Source organism: Crocuta crocuta, unplaced genomic scaffold, assembly GCF_008692635.1.
Source record: "Crocuta crocuta isolate KB4526 unplaced genomic scaffold, BGI_CrCroc_1.0 scaffold41, whole genome shotgun sequence".
NCBI classification, from domain to species: domain Eukaryota; kingdom Metazoa; phylum Chordata; class Mammalia; order Carnivora; family Hyaenidae; genus Crocuta; species Crocuta crocuta.
The window spans coordinates 10,687,307-10,707,679 of record NW_027529428.1 but is presented as its reverse complement, the minus strand read 5'-3'; the positions used below and the strand labels follow the sequence as shown (position 1 = coordinate 10,707,679).

The following is a 20,373-nucleotide window of genomic DNA, read 5'->3' as shown; positions in this document are numbered from 1 at the left end:
TGTTAGCCATTCTGACAGGTGTGGGGAGGTAGCTCATTGTGGTTTTGATTTGTATTTCCCTGATGATAAGTGATGTTGAGCATTTTTTCATGTGCCGGTTGGCCATTTGGATATCTTCTCTGGAGAAGTGTCTATTCATGTCCTCTGCCCATTTCTTCACTGGATTATTTGTTTTTTGGGTGTTGAGTTTTATAAGTTCTTTATAGATTTTAGATACCCTTTATCTGATATGTCATTTGCAAATATCTCTCCCATTCTGTCAGTTGCCTTTTAGTTTTGCTGATTGTTTCCTTTGCTGTGCAGAAGCTTTTTATATTGATATTTTTGCTTTGTTTCCCTTGCCTCCAGAGATGTGTTGAGTAAGAAGTTGCTGTGGCTGAGGTCAAAAAGGTTTTTGTCTGCTTTCTCCTCTAGGATTTTGATGGCTTCCTGTCTTACATTTAGGTCTTTCATCCATTTTGAGTTTATTTTTGTGTATGGTGTAAGAAAGTGGTCCAGGTGAGGAGTGCTGGGTGGCTCAGTCAATTAAGCATCTGACTTCAGCTCAAGTCCTGATCTCATGGTTTGTGGGCTCAAACCCTGCATCAGGCTCTGTGCTGACAGCTCAGAGTCTGGAGCTTGCTTCAGATTCTGTGTCTCCTTTTCTCTCTGTCCCTCCCCTGCTCGCACTTTGTCTCTCTCTGTCTCTCTCTGTCTCTCTCTCTCTCTCAAAACTAAATAAATATTAAAAAAAATTTTTTTTAAAGGAAGTGGTCCAGGTTTATTTTTCTGCATGTTGCTGTCCAGTTTCCCCAGCACCATTTGCTGAAGAAACTGTCTTCATTCCTTTGGATATTCTTTCCTAGTTGTCAAAGATGAGTTGGCCATACATTTGTGAGTCCATTTCTGGGTGTTCTATTCTGTTAGATTGATCTGAGTGTCTGTTTTTTTGCCAGTACCATACTGTCTTGATGGGTACAGCTTTGTAATACTGCTTGAAGTCCAGGATTGTGATGCCTCCAGCTTTGGTTTTCTTCTTCAAGATTGCTTTTGCTATTTGAGGTCTTTCTGGTTCCATACAAATTTTAGTATGGTTTGTTCTAGCTCTCTGAAGAATACTGGTGTTATTTTGATAGGGATTACCCATCCTTTTCCCTTCAAGTTATTTATGTCTTTGAATCTGTAGTTTGTGTCTTATATGTAGACAGTATAGAATTGGATTATGCCCTCTTTTTAAATGAAATCCATTCTTCCAATATCTGTCTTTTGGTTGGAGATATTAATCTGTTAACATTAATGTAATTAATGATAAGGAATTATTTATATCTGCATTTTTCTATATGTCTTATATCCTTTTGTTCCTCTTTTCCTCCATTATTTCCTTCTTTTGTATTAAAATAGATATACCATCTTAATTAGCTTGTCATTTTTTTATTGTATTTGTTTTTTGAGTTACATTTTTGTTGGGTTTCCTAGGGGTTGCAATTAAAATCCTGCCTTATAACAATATTGTTCAAAGTAAAAATTTACAGTAGGGTACAAAATCTTGGCTCCTATATATTTTCACTCCCTCCTTTCTCCTTTGTGCAATTAGTGTCATACATATTGCATCTTTATATATTGTATGCCCATCAACACTGATTGTAATCATTCCTTCATGCAGTTGTTTTAAAATCAGATAGGAGATTTAAAAAAGGAGTTCTAATTTTAAAATACATTTATACTGTTTTTACATTTACCTGTCCAGTTGTTTTTATTAGTGATCTATATTTCTTCATGTGGATTTGAGTTGCTGTCTAGTGTCTTTTCATTTCAGCCTAAAGGATTCCCTTTAATATTAATTATTTGGCAGGTATACTTGTGACAGATCCTGTTTTTATCTGGGAATGTTTTTTTTTTTTTCTCCCCTTAATTTTTTACAGATGGTTTTGCTGGATGTAGGAATCTTGGTTGACAGTCTTTTTCTTTTAGTATTTGGATATGTTATCCCACTATTTTCTCGCTTCTGTGTTTTTTGATGAGAAAGCAGGTGTTAATTCTATTGAGAAACCTTTCTCTTGCTGCCTTCGAGTTTTTCTTTTGTCTTCTGACATTCTGATCATGATGTGCCTAGCTGTGCTTTCTGTGAATTTATCCCTCTTGGAGTTTTGTTGAGCTTCTTGCATGTATTAAATAATAATTTTCATCAAATTTGGGAAGTTTTTAAGTCAATATTTCTTCAAATATTATCTATTTCTTCCTCTTTTCCTTCTAAATCACCATTAATTAATGTTTAATATGTTTAGAATTCTAAATTTCATTATTACAGTTTTTTTTATTTCTAGAAGCTCTTTTATAAATATGGTAGATTTGTTTTTAGAGTTACCTGTTCCTCTCAGATATTTTCAGGGTTATCTTTTTATTTGTTTAAAGGGAATAACTGTACTTATTTTATAATTATATGTTATATTTCCAATATCTGAAGTCTTTGTATATATGTTTCTTTGAATTCTTATTTTTGTTATTTGCTTATGATATGTTTCCTTGTGGACTTATCATTCATGAGAAAACATTTTGAAGGGATTCTTTAAAGACTAGGATAAAGATACCTTTTTCATGGAAAGGTTTACATTTGCTTAGTTCGGGTGCCCGGTATACCACCAGTCTGACACCACCTTAAACCAATTCACAGCTTAGGTTCCCTGAATATGAACCTTTGAAAAAAAAATAAACTGTCTTAAGGCCATCCTATGGTCTCCAGTTCTCAGGGTAGTTTTCTTTTACTGTCTCCCATGCTCCATGTTGTGCCATGAGCATGAGTGAGAGAAGTAAGGGTGTGTCTATGTCTGGTTTATCCATACTCTTATCGTTGTGTCCCTTTGAGATCCTATTTGATTCTTCCATCTTGGCCCTTGGTCTTGACATCTGTTCCCATTACAGGTAAGACTGCCAAAACCAAAGGGCACGTACCTGGATCAGTAAGTGTCCTGAGGACGAGCATGGCTAAGGAGGTCAGGTGTTCCACTTAGCTACCTGGGTTCCCCTTTCCCTTAATTTTTGATCTCTTGGTTTCTAGTCTCTTGACAGCTCTTCAGTACTTTGAGGAAATTTTTTAAACTTAAACCAGCGTTTCAGTTGTTTTCAGCTGGAAGAGTAGATTGAACAATCTAGCCCACCACTTTAGANCCTCCTAATCCTCCTATACGTGCAAACATATGATATTTGTCCTTCTCTGCCTGGAAGTCTGTGAAGTTTCTTGAAGGATAAACCTGTAACAATACTATCTGAAATCTCTTATTCTCTATCATAAGAGACAAAGATTGGAATGGGAAGTTAGAAAGACATTTTTAAAATACTTGGATTAATCACAGACAGTCTTTCATTTATAAATATTTACAGAATCCCTCACTGTTTTTTAGAAGACTGGGTGCTAGAATGATACCAAGTTTTAAAGAGCACAAACATTTTCATTAGGCACCTTTTTATTTTGGTAATTCTAAAACTGTAGTGTTCCTTTTAATTAAAGTGCTCTTTAGGATTAACTCATTTACAGGAACAATTATGCTATTAACTCCCTTAAAATCTCAGTGTGCTATAGGCCTACTCTTAGGATAAAGAAATCTATAGGAAAGGATTGCACAGTTACACTTATTTAAACAGGTTATTTTATCTATCTATTTATTTATTTTAAATTAATGTTTATTTATTATTGAGAGAGAGAGACAGAGACAGAGTATGAGCATGGGAGGGGCAGAGAGAGGGGGGAGATACAGAATCTGAAGCAGGTTCCAGGCTCTGAGCTGTCAGCACAGAGCCTGACGTGAGGCTCGAAGTCACAAACCATGAGATCATGACCTGAGCTGAAGTCAACTTAACCAACTGAGCCACCCAGACGCCCTACAGGTTATTTTATTTAAACTACAAGTTATTAAACAGTATTAATTATGAAGCAGTATTTTACTTAAACAATAAACATATTTACTGCTACTTTAAGATGGAACAAAGCAAGTTTCAGGTTTAGTTTCGCATTATTTTTAAAAATATTTTAATGTTTTATTTCTGAGAGAGAGAGAGAAAGAGACAGTGTGAGGAGGGGAGGGTCAGAGAAAGAGGGAGATACAGAATCTGAAACAGGCTCCAGGCTCTGAGCTAGCTGTCAGCACAGAGCCTAATGTGGGGCTTGAACCCGCGAACTGTGAGATCATGACCTGAGCCAAAGTCAGACGCTCAACCAACTAAGCCACCCAGGCGCCCCTTGTTTATTTTATAACTGGGAGTTTGTACTTCTTAATCCCTTTTACCTATTTCACTCATTCCTTCATGCTCCTCCCCTCTAGCAACCTCCAATTTGTTGCCTGTATTTATGAGTCTGTTTCTGTTTTGTTTTTTAGATTCCACATATAAGTGAAATTATGTGGTATTTGCCTTTCTTTGACTTATCTTACTTAGCATAATCCTCTTTAGGTCCATTCTTATTGTTGCAAATGGCAAGATTTCGTTCTTTTTTATATTTTTAATGTAAGGTGGAAAGCTGACCTTATAGCCAATTTATTAATGCACAAAAATAGTCTTAATGAATGCTAATAAAATTATACAGTCTCATGAATATTATTTGCTTGAAACTTCTTGTGTTTCATAAACTCCAGTTAAAATGACTTTATGTATTACTTGTGCAGATTTAATCCCATGCTAGTGAATATGTTCTTTATATAGAAGTTCAAAAAAAATACAAAAATGTATTTCAGTTAAAATACATTCAATTTAATATTTTCTCTCAAAAATTTTGACAAGATTTAATTCTGACCAAGTGTTGTTCTGACCACATTGCACTTCAGGGCCCCCGAAAGTCCACATGCATTTCTACCAGCATCAGAGTGAGTTAAGTTTCTTGATACCAATGATGACATACATTTGAGTCAATAGATCATACCCCAGTAATAGAACCAACTAATGTAAGGCATCTTTTAATAATTTTTCTCATTGTTAATATCCTTAGGTTAAGTCCATGATATAGTGCCAATTCAATGCCAATATCAGGAAAGAAAGGGCTCTTTATTACTGGCTTTTAAGAGACCTAACAACTCTCTTCCATTTCAGCAAGAAAAGTTTTATTTCATAAATATGTATTTTTCTTTTTTTTTAATTTTTAATGTTTTATTTATTTTGGGGGGAGAGAGAGAGAGAGAGAGAGAGAGAGAGAGACAGCGTGAGGAGGGGAGGGTCAGAGAGAGAGGGAGACACAGAATCTGAAACAGGCTCCAGGCTCTGAGCTGTCAGCACAGATCCCGACATGGGGCTCGAACCCATGAACCGTGAGATCATGGACTGAGCCACCCAGGCGCCCCATAAATATGTATTTTTCTATCAAGAGTAATGAAAGCACTTCAAAAATTAATTTTATACTGTTCTTTAAAACCTAAAAAAATTAGTTTCTTTAAAACTTAAAAAATTTAGTTACTTAGGGAGAGTCAGTCTAACTAGTGGAAACCTACCTTGTAGAATTCATTTTAATGTGATTTTGTACCTTTCAAGTACTCTGTATTCAACAGCTAGAACTATTCAGGTAATATTTTTAAACTTCACGCAATAAAAGATGGGGATCATTTATGGTTACCAGCATCCATTTTCACATAAACAATCCATTTGATCAAGTATTTCAATTGAGCCAACACTTGTTGGGTATCTGCTATTTGCATGGCATGTCCGTAGAGCTGACAAGGATGACCAAAACAGACCCAGCTCCCAGGAAACTTGTTTTCTAAAGCAGATTAACTTCATTCACCTACCATCTTACTTAGATACAAATCCAACTTGCATATCAAGACTTTCTTTTGAGGTGGCTCAGTAGGTTAGGTTAAGCGTCTGACTTCAGCTCAGGTCATGATCTCCCTGTTAGTGAGTTTGAGCCTTGCGTCAGGCCCTGCACTGACAGCTCAGAGCCTGGAGCCTGCTTCAGATTCTTTGTCTCCCTTTCTCTCTGCCCCTACCCCACTCACACTCTGTTTGTCTCTTTCTCAAAAATAAACAAACATTAAAACAACTTAATAAAAAAAGACTTTCTTTTGAAATTGAGAAAATAAAAAGTTTTATCTACCTTTAAGAACATTGAAAACTCTTAATCGGTGCCATGCTAATGGGCTAATGGTGATATGATTTCTTTTCACAAAATATAATTCAGACTTGTATTTCAGATATTGTATATGGAAAAGTCTAAACTGCTCCCTAACATCATTTGGACCACATAAATGAGACTTTTTCATTTTAAATTATAAATCAGAATTGGAACTCAATGCCATGCAATTTAATTCCTTTATTTTTAAGGGGGAGTTAATTGTATATTACTAGCAGCCAAATGTAGATTTTAAAATTAGGACGNTGAGCAGGGGAGGGCAGAGAGAGAAGGAGACACAGAATCCAAAGTAAGCTCCAGGCTCCAAGCTGTCAGCATAGAGCACAACGCTGGGCTCCAACCCATGAACTGAGAGATCATGACCTGAGCCAAAGTCAGCCACTTAACCAACTGAGTCACCCAGGCACCCCTAGGTTTGTCCTTTTATTTNTGACCTAAGCAAAAGTCGGACGCTTAACCGACTAAGCCACCCAGGCGCCCCTAGGTTTGTCCTTTTAAACTCTAGCACAGGGTTTACAAGCAGGCTCTCAGTCTATTTTTATATATTGACTTTAAAATAAGAACTTAGGTCTCTAGAATACATAATTATATAGCCTAGGCTATTTCAAGCTTTCAAGAATTGATAAAAGAGAAAGTTTCAAGGGTAATTTATGTTATTCTAGATAGCTGTTTGCTGGTAGATGTGGTATTGGAAACACATGAATTATCTGGGTAGGGAAAACTGGTTTTGAATTCCAAGATTCTGCCCTTTTCTATCAACATTTGGATTGACCTCACTGCCAAAAAAAGACTAGAACGTGCTCCATGCAGTATTTTGAAAAGTGTGTGTGTGTGTGTGTGTGTGTGTGTGTGTGTGTGTTTTAAGATCACTCACATAGAAGAAAAGTCTGTTTCATACCACCTGCCTTCACTCTTCCACATTAGAATATGGAGAGAGAATAGAAAAGGAGATTAGAGTTGAAAGGGTTTCTTTCTACATCCTGTTTCTTTAATTTCTCTTTTTTGTTTCTTTTTTTCTTCAATTTTTATTTTTATTTTTTTATTTTTTTTTAATAGTTTATTGTCAAATTAGTTTCCACATAACACTCAGTGCTCATCCCCACAAGTGTCCTCCTCCATGCCCATCCCCCCCTCCCCCCACATCCATCAGTCCTCAGTTTTTGTCAGCATTCAAGAGTCTCTCATGGTTTGCTTCTCTCCCTTTCCCCCACCATTTCCGCCCTTCTTCTCCCCCTTGTTCCTCCGTCAAGTTCCTCCTAATCCTCCTATACGTGCAAACATATGATATTTGTCCTTCTCTGCCTGACTTATTTCGCTCAGCATAACACCCTCAAGGTCCATCCATGTTGCTACACATGGCCAGATTTCATTGTTTCTCATTGCCATGTAGTATTCCATGGTATAGATAAACCACATCTTCTATGACCCAGCAATAGCACTGCTAGGAATTTACCCAAGGGATACAGAAATGCTGATGCGTAGGAGCACATGTACCCCAATGTTCATAGCAGCACTCTCCACAATAGCTAATTTCTCTTTTTTGTTTCTAAGGCTTTCATAGAAGGCAGGCTATGGAAACACTAACTGAAGAAGAAAACAAAAAGTAAATGCACAGGAGCATTTAATGGGTTGTTTGGAAGAATAACCCTTACTTATTTTTTCATGTGAATGAATGATGAATTTTGTGGTGGTTGTTGGATAACCACATGCATTAGGTTCCTGACTGTCTTTCAGATTTTCAAATTCAAATGTGTTAATGCAGTGAATATTTGTGGAGCGCCTGCTGTGTTCCAGCCACCATCCTAAGCACTGGCCACACAGTTCTAATGGAGTACATAGTCTTCTCTCTTAAGAGTTTCTTCATTTCTCTGTTAGCTATTATCTACCTTTTCCCCCCATTGTTTCAGTTCCTTTGCATCCATTTTCCTATGTTAGGATCCAACATAATTTTATTGACAACATGCAGTCGGGTGCTGTCTTTTTATCCACTCTGACAGCCTCCATCTTTTTTTGATATATTTAGACCATTGGCCCTTTAAAAATTATTTTTGGACAGTCCTGCACAAAAATTAACTTCAGATGTCAGTAAGTGCCAATTGAGAAACCTTGATTTAAAATAAAGCACTTAGCACAGTTCCTGGCACTTGTTAAATGCTTAGTAAACATCCATTCACCCTATGGGTTGATCTCCTGGTGTTCCTAAGAGTTCGCATAATTGGCAATCCCCTAAACTCACTTTGTATACCAAGGTTTCTTCGTTATAAGACATACTTAAAAAAAATCACTGTTTTAGTTTTTTGAATTGGCATGAGATGTGATAATTTATATATTCTGCCCCTAAGTATCTGTTATCAAACCATGTGTCAGTTAATGGCATCTTAAACTTCCAAAAAGGTAGTATACTGTATACATTTCTAAGGTTCTAGGATTTTATTTCTTGTATTAGATCAGGAGTTCTTGCAATAGTGCCTGTGGACATGAAAACATAACCTATTCACATGTTAGCTGTTTTATTATCACCAGTCACATCATCATTAATTTGGTTTTCTCTTCCTTTGTCTTTATAGGCCCTATCTCCAAATATAGTCACATTCTGAAGTATTAAGCTTTAGGGCTTCAACATATGAATTTTGGGGGAAGACACAATTCAGCCCATAACACATATCAACTATACTTCTTTTTAGACTTTTTTTCTTGTTATTCTAGAGTTTGCATTATAATTTACAACTAATCCAAGTTCATTTTCAAATAACATTATACTGCTTCAAGTACCTCAAAGCAGTGTATTCCCAATTCCTTCCTCCTGTCCCATATAACATTACTGTTACTCATTTCACTTAGGTGTGATAATCACCTAGTATACTGTTGCCATTATTATATTGAACAAACTGTTATCTGTTAGATCAAATAAGAATAAGAAAGATAAAAGATTTTATTTTACTCTTATCTGTTACTTTTCTAAGGCTCCTATTTTATGTAGATATGAATTTCTGACTTTCTGTATCATTTTCCTTCTCTAATTCTTCTCTCCTTCACTTTTGAAGGATAATTTTTCTGACTACAGAATTCTAGATTGGTGGCATTGTTTTCAGTAGTCTAAATATTTCACTCTACTCTCATCTTGCATGGTTTCTGAAGAGTAGTCCGATGTAACTCTTATCCCTGATCTCCTATAAGTTAAGGTAGGCTTCTTTCAGGATTTTGTCATTGTCTTTGATTCTCTACAGTTTGAATATGATATACCAGAACGTAATTTTTTTTTAAATTCTGCTTAGTGTTCTTTGAGCCTTCTATATCTATGCTTTGGTGTCTGTCATTAATTTTGAAAAATTCTTAGCCATTATCACTTCAAACATATATTCTGTTGTTCCTTTCACTCTTTCTTCCCTTTCTGACAGTCTCATTATGTGTAAGTTATACCTTTTGTAATTGTCCCACAGATCCACTATAACATTTCAACATTTTGAAATTAAAAAATACTTTTTCTCAAGAATAAAAAAAAAAATCAAAGGCTCATTCAGGAACCATAGTTCTACTTCATGTATTTATCCTTTCATTCATTCAGCATATGTTCTTATTGATTGTCAACTCTGTATCAGTTCTTTAAGTGCCTCTATTTAATAACCTGACCTTATATGCATTATATTCCCTTAAATATTTCCCAGCAGCAACAACTTCATCACTTTGGGGATGAATGAGGAATTAATAATTCAACCTTAACGTTGTTCGTTTCCAGGATTTAACAGAAACCAATTGGAAGAAAAAAACATATAAAAGCCTGCAATGCCATTTTCAGCCTTTCTATGGCAAGAAGTACATGTAGAATTGATAATATTATTATTTACTGTTATAGCATTTTGCTTTTGAAGGAGGAGTGACTGTGTGTGGTCATCAAAATCCATCAAAAAGTAAAAAATAAAGAGGGGTTTGTAACCAGTACAAGTTACACACAGTTTTGTTAGTGGTGAAGAAATCCAGTGAAGGTGAAATATGTTCATATATTTTGATGATTTACCATTAAAAGGACCGATTTAAAAGAAGAGTATGAACACCACCACTGGTGGCTTAACTTTACCCCTTGAGCAGAGTTCTGATGCCATATGGAGAGTCCTGCATGACCAGTAGCTTCTTCTTCAGTCTGTAGTACTCCCAGCAGAAGGGAAGTCATAACAGGAACAATGTGTGTTCATAAAGAATGCAGAGACGGGGCGCCTGGGTGGCTTAATCGGTTAAGCGTCCGACTTTCGCTTAGGTCATGATCTCGCGGTTCGTGGGTTTGAGCCCCGCGTCGGGCTCTGTGCTGACTGCCGGCTCGGAGCCTGGAGGCTGTGTCAGTCTGAGGCTCTCTCTCTCTCTGACCCTCCTCTGCTCACGCTCTCTCTCTCTCTCTCTCCTAGAAATAAATAAAACATTAAAAAAAAAAAAAGAATGCAGAGACAGAATTGGTTAATATTTTGACTTACATACTTGGCTCCAAATTGCCATGTTGGGAAAGCTTTTATCTGTGAATATCCCTCCATGATGAAGGGTTAAGAAATAGTATGCCTAAGGATGGCTCTCCCTATGGCTAGGAAAAAGTAGATTACCTTTCTAGTGTTGAACTTTGGGGAAAAAAAAAAAAGTAAATCCCAGGGCATCTTGGATATTCTTGATATCTTCTGTCTTGTTTATGTGATAGAATATCTCAGAAAGGTCAGGTTGCATATAACTTAGCATATAGCATAATGAAAAACATTTAAAATATACTGTGGGAGAACTAAAAACAAGCTATAATGAGTCCTTTTGTACTGTAGGGAATTACTGAATACTTCTGTCCCTGTGGGCTTTGTTTTTTTAAACTTCTGAAAGAAAATATAGGGAAAAAGCTCCTTGACATTGGTCTTGGCAATGATTTTCTAGCCATGACACCTAAAGCACAAGAAACAAAAGCAAAATAAACAAGTAGGACTAAAAAGGAAACAATCAAAATGAAAAGACAACTTAGACAAAATGGGAGAAGATATTGCAAGCCACATATTGAATAAGTGGTTAATATCCAAAAATATAGTAAACTCATACAATTTAATAGCAAAAAAAAAAAACCATTTTAAAAATGGGCAAAGCACTGAGTAGACATTTTTCCAAAAGAAGACATTCAACAGGTACGTGAAAAGGTGCTCAGCATCACTAATTATAAGGGAAATGCAAATCAAAACCACAAAGAGATATCATCTCTCACCTGTTAGAATGGCTGCTATTAAAAGACAAGACAGGGGCACATGGGTGGCTCAGTCAGTTTAACATCCAACTTTGACTCAGGTCATGATCTCATGGTTTGTGTGTTCCAGCCCCACGTCAGACTCTGTTATGACAGCTCAGAATCTGGAGCCTGCGTCACATTCTCTGTCTCTCTGCCCCTCCCCTGCTTTTGCACTCACTCTCTCTCTCTCTTAAACAAGCATTTTTTTTTTAAAAGACATAAGTACTAAAGAGAATGTGGAGAAAAGGGAACTCTTGTACACTGTTGGGGGACTGCAAATTGGTATAGCCACTGTGGAAAACAGTATGAAGCTTCCTCAAAAAATTAAAAATAGGACTACCATATGACCCACCAATTCCGTTAACAGGTATATATACAAAGGAAATGAACTCACTGTCTCAAAGAGACATCTGCATCTGTATACTACATCATTACTTACAATAGCCAAGACATGGAAATAGCCTTAAGTGTCCAGTGGTGGATGAATGAACAAAATACAGCACATATGTATATACAATGGAATATTACTCAGTCATAAAAAAGAAGGACATCCTGCCATTAGCAACAACATGGGTACATCCTGAGGGCATTATGCTAAATGGAATAAGTCAAAGACAGATACTGTATTATCTCATTTATATGTGGGTTCCAAAAAAACCAATGTCCTAGAAACAGAATAGATTGTTGGTTGCTAAAGGTGGGAGAAATAGCATTGGTGGTCAAAGGGTCCAAATTTCAAGTTCTAAGATGCTTAAGTTCTAGAGTGGTAACATGTAGCATACATGGTAACTACAGTTAGATTTGAAAGTAGCCAAGAGAATAGATTTTAAAAGTTCTCAATACACACACACAAACACAAATTGTAACTATATGAGGTAATAGACATGTTAACTAACTCTACTGTGGTAATCATTCATAATTACACTGTATACCTTAAACTTACCCAATGTTAGGTGAATTATGTCTCAATAAAACCAGAAAAAAAAATCTATAAAAGCACACAAAGCAAACAAAAGTAAAGTCTTCCGTTCCATCCTCACTGCCATTGCCAGGCCTACTCCCCACAAGTATCAACTTTAGACTGTGTCTGTGGTCCCCCCTCCCCCAAGAATGATTCCTCAATAGGTATTATCTTCACCTCTGGTTCCTCCTGCTCCTGTTATAGCTTAGTGTTTTTACTTCTTTTTATGTCAGGTTTCTCCTCCTCTCTTTCCTTCTCCCTCTCCATGCATAGAACACTCACATTAATAGTCTGAAAAGACTCATGTACCCCAAAATGTTAATAGCATTTTTTCTGAATGATGTAGGGTAGATAATTTTTTCCTTTTATTTCTCTGTGTTCTCTAATATTTCAAAAATGGTTAGGTATTATATAATTGAACATAATTAAATTATAATATTAAGGATATTAATGGAAATATTTGAAAGGTTAGTTTTTTAAGTTTATTTTGAGAGAGAGATATAGAGAGAGAACATGCATGAGTAGAGAGAACATGCATGAGTAGGTTATGCGCACAAAGAGAGAAAATCCCAAGCGGGCTCCACACTGTCAGCACAGAGGTCCAGGCGGGGCTCAATCCTATGAACCATGAGATCATGACCTGAGCCAAAACCAAGAATCGGATGCTTAATGGACTGAGCCACCCAGGGGGCCCCAAAAGGTTATTTTCAATACTTGCATTCAGTATTAGGGAGAATTCTTAACATATTTCTCCCTTTTTTTTAAATATTTTTATTTATTTCTAGGAGAGAGAGAGAGACAGTGTGAGCAGGGGAGGGTCAGAGAGAGAGGGAGTCACAGACTGAAACAGGCTCCAGGCTCTGAGCCGGCAGTCAGCACAGAGCCCGACGCGGGGCTCGAACCCACAAACTGCGAGATCATGACCTAAGCGAAAGTCGGACGCTTAACCGACTAAGCCACCCAGGCGCCCCTATTTCTCCCTTTCTTGATAATGCTGATTACACAGATCATACCTCCAGTCCAAGCACTCTGCTAATCTCTGCACAACTTCCAAAGTGACTTTTCTAATGCACAAAATATGACTGCCAATTCTATGCTTAACAGGTTTCAATTTTTCCTTATCACCCACTAAAGAAAAACCAGATTCTTGCTCATGACAGAAGGCTTCAGTAGCATGACCCAGCCTACTCTTTCTGGACTTACTCCTTATTATTAACTCTGACAAGACTGCAAAGAGAAATGAGAGGTTGGAGCTTACAACCTTGAAGAGTTAGTTAATAGATTGTGACATTAGCTGTTAATGGTCTGGTTAGTTCACAAAACAGGAGCTACCATGCCGTTTCAGAATCCCGAGTAATTATGTCCAGTGAACAGACATGATTTGGTTAAAATGAGGAAACTTAGAATTGCCCTGGGAAGAGGAGATAGGCATCAGGAAAATGAGTCTTGAAAAACAGGAGAAGGCTCTGTGGGTAGTTACACCATTCCTACATCTGCAAGTGGAGTGATGAATAATATAACTCATAACTCATTGTATGGAGTTTTTGAGTCTACAAGAGCTTTTTATGCAAAAGTACCATCTCTTACCCATCTATTTAGCTTCAGAACAATTCGCTGAAATCTTATTGGTATCTTCAGTTCATGGATAAGGAATGAGATTCAAAGAAATGAAATTGCTGATTCAAGATTACACAGCAAACTTGAGTCAGACTTCCCTTTGCTTTCAAATTCTATGATCACCATGGATAGAACATCAGGGTTTGCTTTCTGATTCAACATCAGGGAAGTGGAAAAAAGAATTCGAGGTTCTGGACCTGGCTCTTTACTGGGCCACCATAAAGCAGCCTCCTGGAACTATCTTTCCTCCTTTACTGTGACAAAATCACAGCAAGCCCAGGAAAGAGCCAGGTGCAGAACCTGGAATCCTTCTTTCCTTTGTTTACCTTGTGCCCAGCATGGTGCTAAATGCTTTACGTTATTACCACTTTTAATCCTTGGCAATCCCATAAGTGGCTGCTTCATTCTTTTCCATTATCTGAATGAGAAAAGTGTGCCTGAGGTAAGTGGCTTAGCCCAAAGCCACGCGGTAAGTTAGTGACAGAGCTGGGTGGGACTTGAACCCAGGCCGGCTTCTTGACAGAGCTCCTTTTCTTCTGTTGAGCTTCACAACCCATTGCATGGTTTCCTGTAAGAGAATGATTAGAAGTTGTTTTTTTAAATTGGAGATAGCTATTTTTAGAATTTTGGGTGTCACACATCAGCTTTTTACAGGGGCACTCCTCTTCTCTCTTTGGCTCAGAGCCATTGATTAAATGAAAGGGTATGATGACAACTTGTTCTTTCTCTGATTCTCCTCATTTCCTCAATCTTATCTTCATAGTGTTCAAATATTACCAATCAGTAGAAATTGTTTTAAATCAAATATCATTTAGCCTTAGCATAAAATCTGAGAAAACAAGAATTTTATAGTAAAAGGAGTGATAGAGTAAAAACAATGCCAGAATTAAAATCTGAAGTTCCGATTTCCAGCCCTTATTTCTGCCTTTTTATAGCTATGTGTGCTTTTCAACTGTTTTGAGGTATCTATTTTCTTAACCTTCAGTAGTCAATGACAGTTTCCTCTGTGCCTCCCTGCATTGAACATAGGAAAGATGAAACCAATCATTTTAGTCAATAATTCAGTAACAAACAAAACAATCCTAAACACTGGTATCCTGAATTCTCTCACTTTTATTTATTTTTTTTTTTAAATTTCTTCACATTTATTTATTTTTGAGAGACAGAATGAGACAGAGTGCGAGTGGGGGAAGGGCAGAAAGGGGGGAGACACAGGATCTGAAGTAGAATTCAGGCTCAGAGCTGTCAGCACAGAGCCTGACACGGGGCTTGAGCCCACGGACCGCAAGATCACGACCTGAGCCAAAGTCGGACATCTAACCAACTGAGCCACCCAGGCGCCCCCTGAATTCTCTCACTTTTAAATCACTTTCAAGAAAACCCTCAGAGTCATGTATAAGGATATTTTGAAAATTTCGTTCAGTTATCTCTGGAAAGTTAAGCCCAACTGATTTATTTTTAATATTCAGGTTTTGATTTCTATTAGAGTATAGCTTTTCTTTAAATAGCAGCAGTGTACCAGTCTCTTTATGTAAAAAGTGGATATTTAAGACATACTCAGAGGGAAATGATTCTCGAACACCTTTCCCATCCTTTCAGTCCATGAAATATAATTGTGACAGTTGAGTGGGTGTCTGGTCTTTAGCTGCTCTGAGAGCCTCGTTTCCTGATTTTCCTGCCAATGTGCGTTTTGAGAAAAAGCCATGCATATTTTCCTTGCTCATTGTCCCCTACCGAGTTCTTTATTTCTGGTTCTAAGTAGTATCCATGTTTCTTGCGGTGACAGATTATAGCTGGCCTCACTTTGACCTTGGCCAGAGCAAACAGAAGATGAATGAGCCAGAGCTGATCCCTGGCTTCTGAATAATAGAGCCAGCACAGCATGTACAACATTCACCTTCCCCCATCAGAGCCTTTGCCCTGGACCCCAGTTCTTTCCTTCTGACTCTAGTTTTCTCCTACTTCTCATGGTCTGGGTAACTTCCTTTACATGTTGGCCCAGAATCTGGATGTGGTGGTTATTGGTGTGGATGTAGTACCTGTGAAGGAGGATGGTGTCATCCAGGGAGAGCAGATAAATGTGAAAGAAAAGACCACCACCAATAGGACAATGTCCTGCATGAGAGACCTCATTTATCATGCCAGCTTTAATGCAATGCCCCCAAGTAATTTTCTTGTTGGTATTTGAATGGTTTTCATTAAGGAAATCAGAGGACTCTNGGGGGGGGGGGGGAGGGGAAGGGGGGTGATGAGCATGGAGGAGGGCTCCTGCCAGCTCAGCCTGCTTCCTGTTCTGTGTCCTCCTCTCCTCCCCTGCTCACACTTTGTCTCCCTCTCTCTCAAAATAAACATTAAAAATTTTTTTTAAAAAAAGAACTTTAGTTCACTGCTGATGGAGAATCAATTGGTGTAATATTTTCAGAGGGAAATTTGATGAAAATATAAAAAGGTTTTGATCTAGCAAAGCCACTTTAGCAAGAAATTTTAATAATTATATATTAGCTTCAAGTTTATATATGGTAATATTGCTTATAATAATGAAAAATTATAAAAACTATATTTCCAATGACACAATGATTAAATAGGTTTTAGACTATTCAAACAATGCCATACTTCTTTTCATCAATCAAATTTAAAAATATTTAAAAATCACGTAACTCCTTGGTTATACCTATAATGATTGTATGTAAATGTGAGAAAAATCTTTTACCACAAAGAAAATATGATTTTGTTTGACTGTGCGTATACCTTCCATTTACTCATGAAACATTTTTTGAGTGTCAACAATGTGCTAGGCATTCTGCTAGGTGATAGAGATACAGTAGGTCAGAGCAAAGTAAGTCATTGGACTCATAGAGATTAAGTTCTAAAGAAGACAATGACCAAGGAGACAAAGTTGTTTCGGTTTCCTAACAAAGGAAAAAAGTAGGGTTGTGTGATGGAAAGTAAATGGGTTGCTGATTGAAGCTGACAGTAGTAGGCTAGCCAAGTAGGCTCTTTCTGAAGTGGGGCATGATGGATGAGAAGTACTGCCCCTCCCCCTCCCCCAAAACAAGAAGAGTAATCAAGGGGTGGAACAGCAAAAACAGCAGTTCCAATGTGAGAAAGAACTCCGTGTGCTTTAGAAGCAGAAACAATGTCAGTGTGGTTGGTACAGAATGATGGGGATTGGCAAGAATTAGTGTCCCATGGTGTTGGAGAGGTGGACAGGATCCCACTCATGAGTAGAGGCTTGTAGGCCACATAAGGAGTTGTGATTCTATTCTAAGAGCCAATAAATTATTTTTATCTGGAAGATGACATAATGTGATTCTCATTCCCTGGCTACTGTGTACAGAATGGATGGTAGGAACAGGGAAAACAATTAAGAATCTATAGTCGTATGAGAAAAGAGGATCAAATCAAGCTATATTTTGGAGGTAGGGTGAATAAGTTTTCCTAATGGAGTGTATGTTGGTGATAGTGGTTATGAGAGAAATAGCAAAACAAATGTAAATCTCAAAATAGGTCATTAATTACATAAGTCTGGAGTTACAGTCCAGGCTGGACAGTGTATCCAGAGGATGGAGCAAAACATTGATTTAGTTTTCTCATATAGTCACCTACCACTCTTAGAGTCTTTTCCTAGTTAAGGATCAATATTTTTCTCATTGTTCTCCCCACCTCCACCCCAGTCCCCAGGCTTTCTTCTATTACTCTGCTTTTTCCCCCCAAGGTGCCTGATCTGTCCTGGAAGAGCTGAGTCACATTCTTCAGATTCTATCACCAGTCCTTGGGATGCATTGTGGTGAAATGTGGACAAGACAAATAAACCTTTCTTTTAGCAAAACCCTGGTGTAGTATTGCATTAACAGTTGGCAAGAGGAAGAAAGAGAAGAAGGGGGAAAGGGAGGGAAAATGACCTCCTTAAGTATAATACTCATACAAAGAGGATATGGGAAAATGAACACATTCATGCCCTGCTAGACGGAGTATAAATTCTTACAACCTTTCTGGAGGGCTCTTTGATTCAGAGATCAAAAGTCATATTGGGGCGCCTGAGTGTCTTAGTTGGTTAAGCATCTGACTTCAGCTCAGGTCATGATCTCACAGTCTCTGAGCTCAGGTCTGAGCTTAGAGCCTAGAGCATGCTTCAGATTCTGTGTCTCCTTCTCTCTCTACTCTTTCCCCGCTCATGGCTCTCTCTCAGAAATAACCATAGAAGAAAAAAGTTGTAAAGATGTGCTTAGCTTTTTGATCCATAAACTCAGTTTCCATGTTTAGTTATAAGATGTTAATAGCAGTGTTCCTTATAATAATGTAAACTAGGAAACAATGAATTATTAACAGTAGGAGACATTGTGTGGACTCTCCAAACATTAAAATGCTCTCCTGTCATTAACTTTTACATCGTAGAGTGTTTAATGATGTAGAAAAGTGTTAACATATTATTGAGAAAAGAAAGTTATGAAATGGTGTATATGTTGCAATTACATAACAACATCAACAAGATTGGAAAATATTATACCAAAATATCAGTAGTGGTATTGCTATTAAGAGAACTCCCTTCTTTCCTCTTTCTTTCTTTCCTTCCCTTTCTCCTTCCTTCCTTATTTCTTTTTCTTATTTTCTACAGTATACATATAAGATAGGAAAATCTTAAAATTAAAAAAGAATCACTGATACTTGAATGATGTATCGCAAATTGACCGATTGGGAGCTCAATTATGGATGATGATGTGAATATTAGCAACCATGATTAATACCAAAGAGGGACTTGGCAATGCAAAGAGAGAATTAGACATTCATATTTAGCGAATAAAACCTAATGTTCCCTCTGAAAATATTTGTTGACATATTTAGGTCTCAAAGGATTGAAAATGGACATCTGGATTGTGTCAAGGTTCCACTTAGAGTCAAATTTGACTGTGACCCTTGTGCCATGGGAATGAAGAAAAGCATTCAGATGGTGATGTCTTGGAAACTCAGAAGAGCCTGTGTAGATTTGCTTGCTCCCCTTTAGTTCCAGAGAACTCCGAAATAATGGTCTTAAAAAGGCTTCCCCTGGGGCAAAGGTGTTGGCTTCAGTTTTTCCTTCCACTAATCCGTCTGCTTGTACAAGCTGCAAGTGTCCATTGGAGGTTAGGTATAAACCATATGGCGTATTTTAGAAGCTCATGAGATGTGCAGCATTACCCTGTATGTCCCTGCCTCCTTGCCTTTCTTATGCTGCTCTCTCTGCCTCATTGCCCTTTCTCCCCTAAATGGTACCAGGTTAAGAAATACTACCACAAGCAGTCATTTATAAATTCTAGCCTGGGAAACAAAACAAAAATCTTTATATTCAATTCCAAAATATGTAACAGTTACCTACCCATTCTGAAATGTGGGGTGTACATGACCATTGTATTGACGGAGTCATTGTAAGTTCAGACTGACAGAAAGACCACACACATGCTCTTTGGGTACATCAAGCAGGGTTTAATTCTCTAAAGGCTACAAAAGGAAGTCAGGACAGTCACGATATACATCCCAGAGGTCAGCAATATCATTCAGGCTAGATGGAGATTGTAGCTCCTGGAATCCTCACCACTGTGTACATAGTTACAGATGATAAGACCCAAGTGAGAATCTTATCAGTCCTTCTGGGGAATTAATAGTCTTTCTCTTTACATCTTGACTTACCTACATAAGGCTGGAATACTTCTCTAAGTAGAGTAGCCTGGGGATGTGCTAGGGACCACTTCTTTGACACCAGAAGCACCTCCTTAAGCTCAACTCTATACTGGAACTAAATAAAGACCAATCAAGTGAGAACAAGCAAAGGCCATTTATTCAGAGCTTGCTACAGGGAGCCAGCTGCCGTCACTTGCATTTTGGCAGATACTCAGAGGCAGACAGAAGAGCGGGGCTTCAAGTACGCCCTTATTGGAAGCTGCAGACAAGAAGCAGCTGTAGGCAGGCTTGGGGACAAATATAAGGAGAACTGTCCATCATTAAACAAATTGTGGTCATTTGGGGACAATTGCTACTGGGGTTATTGTCTGACGTCCTGGACCATCACTAGAGATAGCAATGTGACTTCCTACAGGTCTAACTTCTAGGAGGCTGGCTTCCTGGGTAGGTTGATTTGCTAGGCAGTTTGTTGCAGGTTGTAGGTCAGAGTTCTGTTTTTATATATGGTCTAGTCATTGTTATTTGTATGTTCAGTCTCTCAATATAACACTGGATATAATCATAGTAGGCAGTAACAACACAATACAGTAAACTTAAGCATGAATAGTCCTTATTTATCATGTTTGTGCATGCAACCTGCTGCTTCCTCTCTCAAGTATATTCTCTCTCTCTTTTTAATGTTTATTTATTTTTGAGAGAGAGCAAGTGGGGAAGGGACAGAGAGAGGAGGAGACACAGAATCCAAAGCAGGCTCTAGGCTCTAAGCTGTCAGCACAGAAACCAATGTGGGGCTTGGACTCATGAGCTGTGAGA

The 20,373-nt window shown here is 37.7% G+C and overlaps 1 long non-coding RNA gene across 2 annotated transcripts in view; it reads left to right on the top strand.

Annotated features, from left to right (window-relative positions):
- Positions 1-19,619, top strand: part of LOC144227693 (uncharacterized) — a 36,629-nt gene extending 17,010 nt beyond the window's left edge. The window contains exon 4 of one of the 2 annotated variants that reach the window (XR_013334017.1): positions 18,748-19,619. This is a non-coding gene — a long non-coding RNA (uncharacterized LOC144227693). Of the gene's footprint in view, positions 1-17,620; positions 17,729-18,747 lie in introns of those variants that run through there. The other variant, XR_013334016.1, reaches the window with a different exon arrangement.
- Positions 19,620-20,373: the final 754 nt, after the last annotated feature.